Genomic DNA, 9,587 nt, shown 5'->3' with positions numbered 1-9,587 from the left:
CAAGTCAACTGCAGTGAAAACAGAACCCCTTCTCAAGTGCACAGACTACAGAACCCTGTACTTCATGCAAGTGCCACAGTGCAAGTCTGATTTATATACAAGTGCATGTGAACTTATAGTAGATGGAATCAGCAGGCCATGTGAGGGACAACAGGTTGGGGGGGCCTGCATAGACACATAGCTTCATAGGTGCATATGAGGCCACAAGCCTAATAGCACTAGGGTATTTAGAAGCCTAGCCATGTAAGAACACAAGTACCCTTATTGACCATAGTTGAATGGTCATTATTAGCACAGCAAGTTTGTGAGCAGCACCAGCTGGCCCTGTCCATGAGGAACATAGGTGCCATCCCAGAGGTGACTTTACTATTACCCAACCAGTACTCAACATTGCACTTGAACAGGGTCATTGAGGAACACTGCTTCACACACAGTGGGAACCTATTACAGAGGAGTGTGAATCATTGTGGGATATATCTGTCTCCCCAACATGTTCTGTTTAAGTTACAGGTCAGGTTGAGAACCCTGAAACAAATTATTCTGGTCCTATTTGACTAGCAGATGTTCAACATTTCCAGAAAGGCAGGGTCTGAGACTGCTCTGCAGGGAAGGCATAGGTAACCTTTCACCAGCCTGCATGATACTGAGTACAGTGACAGGTATGACAGTCGTTTCATGTATGTCATGTTTGGAGGCCTGGCATTATCTCAGGCACAATCCTGTGCTTTCTCCAGTTGCTGCAGATGTCTTATGGGGTGCAGACAGATGTGAGCATTGTAATCCATTAATGGTGTGATAAAGGCAGAGTACAACAGAGGTATGACTACCATGGTCTTGGATGTGATATCCATATGTATGATGTGTAGTATGCAGATTGTGTGTCACCACTATTGCCACATAGTGATGAAAGTGTAGAATGCTATTAACATGTGTTTCTGAGTCTCACAACACTGTGTTTGCGCTTAGGGAAGTACTATGTATATCATAATTAGCAGAAGTTTGTCATTGACAAAGGGGTCAATGAGTCATTGTATGCTTTAAGGTTCAGTTTGTGAGTTTAGCACCAATCATTAGTCTGTGTCGGACCCTTCTTTAATATGTTACCATCACTGGAGGACTCTATATGAGTGCGTCCAGTTAACAGTCATCTGCAAACTTGATAAACCACAGGCCATCTACTGTTGCCTGTGCTTCAGGGAAGTATTTTAAACAGCTGAGGGCCCATATGGTATTCCACTGGTGAGTGGACTAGTGGTGGAGGTGCAGTCCCCAACTTTGAGAATGTGTGTTCTGTCATTGAGCCAACTGACTATCCATCTAATATTGTATGGCCTAATTCCCAATGGGAGATCTTCATTGTGACATGAATGGTGGATAGTATCAAAGACCTCACATAACTCAACATAGGTATTATGTCCTGTTATACCTCATCCAGGTCTTTGGGGTCAGTATCCAAGTAGTCAACAAGGATCAGTAAGCAAGATCTACCCTTCACAAAACTAAAATAGATAGGGTCAAGTGTGTTGATGGTCACCTATGTCCCTGTGGATATGGTTGATGTTGATTCCTGCAATAGCCTTGCAGATAAGGATTTTTAGGCATATGGGTTAAAAGTTGTAGTTCTGCATGTTACCAGATTGATGTACATTGCACAGAACACAACATTTGATATTACATTTGCAGTGTGGTTGATATATTTGTGGAAAAAGTATTGAGACTACAGGGTTACAGTGGGGTGCAAACACATGTATGTATTGTAAATATGTGACATACAGTCTGTAATGTTTCCACATGTAATTTCATGTCATACACAGGAAATGGACAGTAAACAGCAGCAGTAATGCAACATAATATAAACATTTCCATAGCACAGCGGGTAGCAGGTTTGCATGATCATTAACAAAGTACATACACATGCGAGACACACATATTTGCATGTAGGTAAGCAGTGTGCAAATGTGAGCCACATTGCTAAAACCTGATAGTTAGTACTGAGTCTAAGAGAAATAGACCTGTTGCTTAACTGACTCTGTGGCAGCATGTGTTAATGCATTGATACATTCTTTTTGGGCCAGATGGCACTTGATTCAAATACACGTGTATGTAATACTTTAAAGCAAATAATTGTTTATACAAGATGTGTTGCTGTGTCTTGGCATAGAGCAGTAGGGTAAGCAGCATTACATGGTGGTAACTGCAGAATTTTGCCACTGCTCACCATTGCTGCACATTGGTGCACAATGCACATGTCCTCCTGAACAGACTGCCAAAAAAGTGAAAGAATCCATTGCTTTTTCCAGCTACTTGTGTGTGTGTGTGTGTGTGTGTGTGTGTGTGTGTGTGTGTTGTGTATGATTCTATTTTTTGAACAGATTAAAGGTGTTAACATGGGGTAGAGAGGAAAGTGGTGAAATGGGGATCAAGCAGGGCAAGAACAAAGTCTGACAGTTTGTATTCAGTCTCTGGAACACACCTGCTCCTTACCTCACTCTGTGGCAGCAAGTGCTAATCAATTAATGTAGTGATACGTTCCTTTTTGGAGCCAGATGGTACTGGATTAGAATACAGCTATACGGAGTACTTTTAACTACTTCTGTATTGCTGTTGCTGTGAGTTGGTGTGTGATGCACACCATTGCTCAATAATGCATTAAAGAAAATAGATGGCAAAGTTAGGACAGTGGTGAAATGGGGACCAAGCAGGGGGAAGAGAAAAGGGAAAGCAGGGCAGGAATGTGCAGGAGAGAGGTAGGAAAGAACTATAGCTATCTATTACTTTAACAGTGTAAAGTGAACATAAGTGCAAAATATTAACTGAATTTGGACTGTCACTTCAAGAGAGAGGGGTGACCATAATACAGCAAATTGGACCAAATCAAGTGTGACAAGAACACACGTGCTAAATGGAGAGCTATGTATGGGGCAATTTTCTTATGGAGCAGGTACCAAATTTTTGAGAGACAGAGGAATGTTGGGGAAGGGACTTCAGTATGCCTGGTTCAGGTAAGTTGGGTAGGTGAGGAAGCAACTGCAGGCAGACAAGACAAGCAAGACAAGAAACAGGGATGGTGATGGATACAAAAGGTTTGTGGACTAAGATTGGGGTTAGGGTTGGGACATCCAGAACCCATGGTCGTCAAGCTGGGTGACAGTGGGAATCAAGTCCTCACCCACTACACTGTCATCACTGTCACCTCACTCCACTACTGGCTGTAGTACTTGATGTATCTTTCTTCTCCTCCTACTACTGCATAAAATGAAGAATAACAGCCTCTCCAGCTGGCATAGGTGTGCACCAACAGTGTGGCACACAACCCTATTCACCATTCATGGCATGTCTGTGCGAGTGATAAAATCACCATCGCTGCTACTGCTCCCAAAGGGTACCACAAGACCAGACCCTGGGTTAGGACTACCTGAGGGCGCAGGTAGTGCAGGGGCAGCAGAGATGTTGCTGACAGGTTAGTTCTGACACTTGCTGGGCAAGGGTGCTGGAGCCAGTGGAGGGAACAGGCAGATCCTGTGGGGCAGGCCTAGACTGCTGTGCGGTGGAGCATTTAATGATGTGGTACACATGGAAGACATGGACACATTTTGACGACACATAATACAATACAACAAAAAAAATAAAAAAAATAAGAGAGGTAAGAGTTGAGGTGAGAGAAAAAAAAGAGATAAGATTAGTACCTTCATATGTGACATACAAAGTATTAATACAATTTTTGACTCTGTTATCTTAACCTTTACTTTTAAGACTAACACCTCCTAACAGGGAAGTTTTACATTTAAGACTAAGAGCTCCTAACAGATGCACACTACACTACATATTGCAGCAAGTACTCCTTGACATGTGCATATATTGCACATATGCATGTTTTAATTATACAGATTACAGTTTACGGCAGGGTGCATGTGCCAGTGGTATAGGCTTTTTACTTTAAATCTTTAAGTTACATGTAATTGAAGAATTAACAGTAGTGTATAGTTGGGAAGTGTAGTCTTTGAACTCACAACCTCAGATTAAAGTCTAATATTGTACTCTTGGTTTGTGCTATAGACTAATGCATGCATATTTGCTTTTACAGTTGAAATATGTGTACTCAATTTGTTACAATTCTACAAAATACTAAAAAAACTCACTTTAACTTTTATTGCTACAATAACACCACTCTTCTGCTGCATGTATGCCCCATACTTCCCTCATCCTCATCAATCTAGGCCCATGGTTTCTTACATGAACCTCCCAGTCCAAGGCAGCGGTGGAATAAACAAAACAAAATAGAATACCATTATGAATACCAGTCTTGCCTATATTCAGCTTTTAAGTCTTACAGGTGCTCTCTGTAGTTGCTAATTACAAATTCCTCAATCCAAGCATTGCAGGTATACTTCTTCCTCTGCTGTAGGTCATTATGGTGATGCCTACATTGGTCACCAGTGTGTGGGGTACTAGTGGCACTGGTTACAGCCTGAGCCAAATTATCCCAAACTACTGATTTATATTGGGAGCCAGGATAGTCCCCCTGCAGAAGCCTGGCACTGTGGTGTTTAACTAGGTGTCCGATAAAAATGTTGGACTCCTGGACAGCCCATCTCTGGGCCCTAAGTCTGACACCTTGTCCAGAAATGTCTGCCATATTTTCCATGGGACAAGAGCAATGGAAAGTGAAGATTTCTCATCAATTCCAGTTATCGTGTTTATTAGGAGTGTGCATACAGTTTGAAAATGTGCTCCACTTACTATCATGCAAACATGGTACTTGGCATTGAGCACCTCTGAGCACTGTGTTTGTGTGATGGTAATTGGAGCACACCAGTAGCAATCAAAACAAATTCAAGGTAATTTGATGCACAAACAGTTGTGTATGTGTGTTAGACAAATGTGAAGGCCATGGAAGTCCAGATAGCAGAAATATACTTACAGGAATATAGTACACAATATTTCTACAGTCATATATTTGAGAATAAATGTGATAATACATAGATAAATGAATACATAACTGAAACAATACTAGTTCTTCAGCCCTCATTCATTTAATTAATATCAGCTACACCATGTCAAGTGTTGTAAGTGAGAGGGACTATAAATGGAAGTGGAACAACAGTAAAATGTATGGAATATGTTGCATTCAAACCCAGGACCATGTGGATGGCAGTCCTACACTTACACTTGTTGCCACAAGAAGGTTGAGAAAACAGTTATCTATGTTGCAGTTCATTGCTATAAACTGTAATATCACAGCAGTAAAAGGAAGGTTGTACACCATGTATAAGAAGCCAGGACCAGCTGTACTCCAGCCCTGCACTTAACACATACTGCCATAGAACTAGTTACATGACAGTCCCTATTTTGCTAATCATTCTTAAGATCTCACTGTTAACCACAGTGCTCTGTCACTTATTGGGCTTGTGCAATGCCCAATAGTATTAATAGAATGCATCCAGTTTCTATTTTTGGCTGTCTGGGTCCTGTCTACTTCCTGGATAACCCATTTGTCCAGTTTGCACACTGCTATGCTTTGCACAGATGAAATAAACATAGCCAAACATAACATTCATTTTTTTCCATCTCCCATGCTTGCACTAAGTGGTGCATCATGTAAACACTGGTGAATAAAAAAAGGGAAAAAAAAGAAAGAAAAAGAGTTAGTTGAGATGAGAAAAAGGAACCTATGACATACACACTAGCAAATGCTTGCACACCCGAGATATTATTATATAGGTTTGGATTTCAACTGTCATTCCAATGTGCCTACAGAACAAAGGATGGGTGCTTCACCCCTCTTTGACACACAAGCAGTTTTGCAGCAAGGAACCTAACTCAAAATGCACACAACCAACTGCAATAACTACAGTGATATTAAGCCATACAAGCATTATTTGTACATTTAGTAGTTTTGGATGTAATGCACTTAGTGATCACGCAACCTGTCATGATTATTCCTTGAAAATGTACAGCTCTGTCTTACACTTCTGCTGTGTTTGTTGGCCATTCTTCATGTATTTGACCAGTAATCTGAGACATGTAGTGTGTAAGCCATTCTATATAATTGGCCTTAAAATGTATGAAGATATTAAGTGGAAATAATATCATGTGCAGTTGCCAAACAATGAAGGGAAGGTTGGATGTGAAGAAACACAACCTGTGACTTGTGTGTTGCTTACTTACATTTTTAAGCTTACATCTAATACTTTGTAGCTGTGACCTGACACACCCACTGGAAGTAAGGCAATCTGCAGTACTGTTGTGTTTTTCCTTTTCCCAAACACTAATCAGTCACAGTTGCAATCCATTAAAACCAAACACCGATGGAGTGGCTGCACTATGATTACATCCCTACATTAATCAGCAAACCAAAAACGTCACTGGGAACTGCTGATGTACAAATGCTGTAAAATGTTTATTAAAACACAAAATAAACCAAAAAGTATCAAAGTGAGTGCTTTCGGGCTAGGCCCTTTTTCAGACAAAGTGCTTCAAACAAACATCACATTTTAAAATAAACATACACCAATCACTCTTCAGTAAAAAAAAAAACACCCTGTTTTGATTGTTAGCTGAAACTAACAAGTCATCATTAAAAACACATTGCCACTACTCTTACTTAATAAAACGTATGCCTACTTTTAAGTGTTGGCTTCAGAGGCACCATATCATTCAGCCCAGGTTGAATATGGGCTGTTAAATCTAAAATCCACTTTGATTCTATGGTTTCTGTCTTTAACCTAATGTCACCCCCTCTCTTATTAATGAATACATTGGCTATCACCCTAAATTTAAATCTATGTGTGGGATTATCCTTTACATGATTATATAGCGCATTGTGCTCATCACAGTTCCTAATTGACGAAATGTGCTGTAGTATCCTGACCTTAAGCATATTGTTGGTTTTACCAACATAATATCCTGAGCATGATGTGCAATCAGCCAAATACACCACATTAATGGTCCTACAGGTAGCTCTCCCTTTAAAATGAAAACTCTTCCCTGTGGAGGGATGTACAAACACTGTCTCCCTATTAATATGATCACAAGCCTTACAGCCCCCACATGGGACAGTACCCAGCGACCTAGGTAGGCATGTGACCTCATTGTTTCCCCTATCGTGGCAGAGTATATCCTTCAGGTTCTTATTCCTCTTGTAACTAAATTGTGGAAAGTCCCCTACTATGTCACTCAAGTTTCTGTCACTAGTGATAATGTTCCAATTCCTCTTGATGATGTCAGACACCCCTTTGACATTACTGCCATATGTTAGTGTTATCCTAGGTATAGTTTCCTTCTTCCTACCTTTAATCCGGTGACCATTGTGATTACTATAATTACTTCCTAGGCTCATCATAACATCAAGCCATGGTCTATATTTACCTTGCCTGTTCGCAGTACCTCTTGCTGCTGCTGTTTCCACTAGCTCACATCTATATCCTCTTTCTTGGAAACATTCTTTCAAGTCATCTATCTCTCTCTCAAAATGTTCATCCTGTCGACTGATCCTAGAGATCCTGCCAACCTGCCCCTCCACTATGTTGGAAAAGGTATATCTAGGGTGCATGCTGTCAAATGAGAGCAAAGAATTCTTCCAACTCTCTTTTCGATATAATCTGGAACTAAAGCCTACGGGTGTAAGTTCTACTGTGACATCCAAGAAGTCCAGAGCCTCACATGAGCTCTTGATATCAAACTTCAAGAAGGATGTGGTAGAATGTAAATATTCCATAAAAGTATTTAGCCTTTGTTCACCCCCCTTCCAGGCAATAAAGATATCGTCTACAAAATGTAGATAAACACCTATATGTGGACTCCAATCTCTGTGGTTCAAAACATGTTTCTTTTCCCAGAAGGAGAGAACTAGGTTGGCGTAGGAATTTGCACAGGGGGTACCCATGTCTACCCCCTGTATTTGCCTAAACACTGATCCATTGCTCAAGAAGATGTTATTCTCCAAGACCAGTTTCAGTGACTCTTCTATAAGAAAAAGTTCTTTCTCTACAACACCCACATCCTTCAGAATCCCTACACACCGTCCATGTACCTTACTAATAATGTTCCTGACCTCTACTGGATTCAATAAATGATATACATCTTTGTCTTCCAACAATCCAGATAATTTCATGTTATACCAGTCAGTGTCAAGGACCACTACAGCCCCTCCTTTATCTGCCATCTTTATTGTTAAGTCTTTGTTCTTACTAAGACTCTCTAGGGCCCGTCTTTGCTCAGGGTTCAGATTGTAAAAACAATCTTTTCCTTTTTCTTGCATAAACAAAAACAAGTCATTTTCACATTTATTAATGAATAAACTAAGTGCGGGTGAAAAAGGTGGAACATAACTACTAGGCTGACGTAGGCCCACACTAGGACCCTGTGTCCCTCCATAGATTTTGTTCAGCATAACCCTCCGACAATACAACATCAAATCCAATACTACATCGCTATATGTACAAGCTTTGCTTGGTACAAACGTCATCCCTTTGTTTAAAACATAAATTTCAGCTTCACTCAGTACATATTTAGATAAATTAAATACAATATCATAAACAGAATTACTTGCAGTCAATTCAAAGTTCTCCTCTTGTTCACTGAGTCCCTGTCGTCGCTCCGCGACCGCTTCCATGGACCCTTCTTCCTCACATTTGTAGGAAGCATGCCCAAAAAATAATTCTGTCCTGGAGCCATTTTTGGACGCGCTCCCAAACCTCCTGAACTGGATGGTAAGTCCAAGGAGCTAATGGCTTCATCTGTGGCATTCTGTAGGTTTACCGAAGGGACTCCTGCCCCTTTTCTTGTTGTTATCCCTTCCTCAATAGGGCTTCCCTTGTCACACCCAACGTCTGCTGTCTCCTTAAGCCTAGATGGTTCTGTGCTCTTATTTCCTAAAACACTGGCACTAACCAGCGTCGATTGTTGTGCTGAGCTCAGGATCCCTGCAACGCCATCAACAACTGTGGTGTCTTCTCTAGCCACAGGCTGCTCATCTGATGCGACATCAACTGGGACTGTTGTTATTGGACGTGTCTCCCTGTTCGACGTCAACCGTCTGCGTCGTTCTCCTGTTGTTGTAGATACTCCACTGGGTCTCTGTGCCCTCCAAGTAGCGTTCGTAGCTCGAGGGGTATTCTTCGGCCACACAAAGATATTGCCCCTCGAGAAATCTTCATAATCCCTTTTCAGCTTTCCCATCTTCGTAGTTTTTAGTTTCTCATCATTGTCCATGAGCCCTTGATGTAGCTGTTCCAGCCGAGATTCGTGATACTGCATTTGTCAATATGGCTGGAGTGCACACTTAGACCTTACTTAGATCGTATGAACAATGTTCTGAAGGACACTGCACATTTCCTTAGAGTTTTGGGTGAAATGAACAGGGAAGGTAGCCAGGAGGGCACTATGCTGGTAAGCCTAGATGTAAATAGTTTGTTTACAGTAATAGGCAATGAGTTTGGCATAGCAGCCTGTGTAGGGATTCTGAAGGATGTGGGTGTTGTAGAGAAAGAACTTTTTCTTATAGAAGAGTCACTGAAACTGGTCTTGGAGAATAACATCTTCTTGAGCAATGGATCAGTGTTTAGGCAAATACAGGGGGTAGCCAT

Source organism: Protopterus annectens, chromosome 4.part1 (assembly GCF_019279795.1).
Source record: "Protopterus annectens isolate FY-2018-M chromosome 4.part1, PAN1.0, whole genome shotgun sequence".
NCBI lineage: Eukaryota > Metazoa > Chordata > Ceratodontiformes > Protopteridae > Protopterus > Protopterus annectens.
Note: the sequence above shows the minus strand (reverse complement) of the source record.